This window comes from Octopus bimaculoides, chromosome 10 (genome assembly GCF_046866305.1).
Source record: "Octopus bimaculoides isolate indiv1 chromosome 10, ASM4686630v1, whole genome shotgun sequence".
Classification (NCBI taxonomy): Eukaryota; Metazoa; Mollusca; class Cephalopoda; order Octopoda; family Octopodidae; genus Octopus; species Octopus bimaculoides.
In genome coordinates this window covers 12,097,941-12,101,000 of record NC_142937.1, presented here as the reverse complement: position 1 = coordinate 12,101,000, position 3,060 = coordinate 12,097,941, and the positions used below count along the sequence as shown (strand labels likewise).

Here is a 3,060-nt window from a genome sequence, read left to right as displayed (position 1 = left end):
GAATTGCCTAAACACTTTCTCTACATATTTATTGCTTTTGTTCAATGTAAATAAAAAAAAGATTAAAATTCCATGGAGACATTCCTTTACATTGAAAGCTCAAACACATTTGAGGTCAAACTTACATTTCATTTTTATGGATAATTAATTGAAGTACTATTGAAATTCTGAATGTTGGTTTGAATCAAATATAATTCATTACCAAAATTCTGTGTAGTTAAACCTAAGTGAGACATTGCAAGTTCAAATCCCATGGAGATTAACTTTGCATTTTCTCCTTCTGCAACTGACAAATAAAGTACCAATCAAGTACTTGGGTTGTCAAACGATGCTGGGGGGACAAACATAGACACACAAACATATACACACACATACATATATATATACATATATACGACGGGCTTCTTTCAGTTTCCATCTACCAAATCCACTTACAAGGCTTTGGTCGGCCTGAGGCTATAGTAGAAGACACTTGCACAAGGTGCCACACAGTGGGAATTAACCCGAACCATGTGGCTGGTAAGCAAGCTATTTACCACACAGCCGCTCCTGTAAAGAAAGTGGAAGAAAGGCAAAAAAAAAATACAGTGCCCTAAAATTTGAAATAGGAAGAATTTGGAGCCTGTGAACAGTAAAGGTCATGCCTATAATAATTGGTGTGCTGGGAACGGTAAGCGAAGATTTAGACAATTGACTGAGGGAGATTGAAATAGAAATGCCTGGTAGAGCTCCTACGGAAAGTTTGTCTCTTAGAGACAGCAAGGATTATCAGGAGGGTCCTATGCACTTGAAAGGCTGCTGAAAACTGGTGGATGCCTAAGGTTACAGGTAGTAACCTGCTACCCACATAGATCCTACCTGGAATAAGACCAAACCTGAGACAAACCAAAATAATCCTTTCTACTACAGGCACATGGCCCGAAATTTTGTGGGATGGGGTCTAATTGATTACATCAGCCCCAGTGTGAAACAGAAGGCATATGACTAAACAGCTTGTCTGACATGCCAATGATTCTGCTAGCTCACCACTTTCATAATAATAATAATAATAATAATAATAATAATAATAATAATAATAATAATAATAGTTTTCTATTGAGGCCCGAGGCAAACAAATTTTAGGGGTAGAGTTTCTTGTTACCATCGACACTAGTACTTCACTAGTACTTCACTAGTACTTTATGTCATCATCATGAAAAGAGGCCAACTTTGTTTTTTTTAATTACTTACCCTCAAAATTGCTGGTTTTGTGCCAAACTTTCAAACAGTTATTATTATTATTATTATTGTTATTATTTGTTACAGTGTCTTGCAATATTAAATTACAACCAAACTTTGCTAACAATATTCGTACTTTGGTGAAATATAGTGCCAGCAAATATTAATTTTTCTTTTTATTTTCCTGTGGGATTTCTTTTCCTTTCATTTACTTTATTACTATTTTAAATCAGTTTCATTTTGACAGCATGCACACTTGAAAATTTATTTTAATAAATCTTTTAAAAAGAGAAAAAATTAAATTTTAATTTTATATCATTATTTCTGCAGATTTGTTGGTGGAAGACTACAGAATACTTGAACTATATGCAGTAACTCTGACACTGTCAGGAAATAAACTTTGGAAGAAATCCTACCTGAAGAACTGCAGCAGTAGAAAGTAGTACATCATGATATTATGATTTTTTTTTTTTTGTCTGCATAATGGAAAACTGGTCTGGATTTTTGTGAGTGAAAGTCAGAAATGGGATGGTGTCGAACCTGGTGAGAAATTAGGACTCACACTGAAAATCACCGAATAAAGAAACAAAAATTGTTTAGGAAGATAGTCAATTAGCTGCGATTCCATATATATATATATATATATATATATAATTGTTAAAGAGGACAACAATTATGTATCCACTGCATCAGAAATCCGCAATGGCTCCATATCTACCATCTCAGCTATAACCATGGACCACTGGTAATTTTTACATCATTTACCTAGTGTACCTTATCGTTTAGATCACTTGTGAACTAAACCCCCATACTTTGTGTGTGTGCATATATATATATATATATATATATATATATATATATATATATATACTCACATGCATATATGCACAGATATATACATATATATATATATATATATATATATATATATATATATATGCACACATATACATACACATGGTAGGTATATACGTGTGTATATCTATGAATATATGAAAAATATATATATATATACACACATACACATGTATATATTTTATACATGAATGTATGCAAACACATATGCATTATATATAAGGCATAGGTTGGGTGTGTCACTATTGTTAAAGGTGTGCTCACATACATGGGTCAGAGAGCCACAGTTTACTTGTGCTTTAGTGTTGGCATAATTTCTAAGAGTGGATGGCTTTCCTAGCAGAAATAAAGTTAGAGAGTGTGCAAGTGGCTAATGTATACAACCGACACTAGAGAGGTAAACATGTCTTCGATGCAAAGGTTTATACTTGTTCACCAGGTTCTTTATTTCTTTATTGCCCACAGGGGACTAAACATAGAGGGGACAAACATGGACAGACAAAGAGATTAAGTGGATTACATTGACCCCAATGCATAACTGGTACTTATTTAATCAACCCCGAAAGGATGAAAGGCAAAGTCGACCTCGGTGGAATTTGAACTCAGAATGTAAAGACAGATGAAATACTGCTAAGCATTTCTCCCGGTGTGCTAATGATTCTGCCAGCTCATCACCCTCATCAGGTTTGTTACTGATGAAAGGTTAAGACATGTTAGTGATTAGAGGATTGTGCGAGGCTGAAAGGTGAGTGACTGAAGTCTTCAGTAACCTGATACATCTATATATTCTTGCGTGTACCATATTTGGTAGCTTAAATGATGCACAGGGATATTAGATGTACCCCAAGATCAGAAGTGCATATTCGAGGAACAAAGGTTTTAGTGCATTAAAATGTAATAGAGATCCAATTCAACATTATAATTTTCTGAGGCAGTTTTTGGAAAAAGAAAGGTCATCTTATTTGGTATGAGGCACAGTATATATAT

General features: G+C 34.2%; 1 long non-coding RNA gene across 2 annotated transcripts in view; it reads left to right on the top strand.

Annotated features, from left to right (window-relative positions):
- Nucleotides 1-2,035, top strand: part of LOC106869575 (uncharacterized) — an 8,518-nt gene extending 6,483 nt beyond the window's left edge. For both annotated transcript variants that reach the window (XR_001409414.3, XR_016243338.1), the window contains one exon: nt 1,549-2,035. This is a non-coding gene — a long non-coding RNA (uncharacterized LOC106869575). The remainder of the gene's footprint in view (nt 1-1,548) is intronic.
- Nucleotides 2,036-3,060: the final 1,025 nt, after the last annotated feature.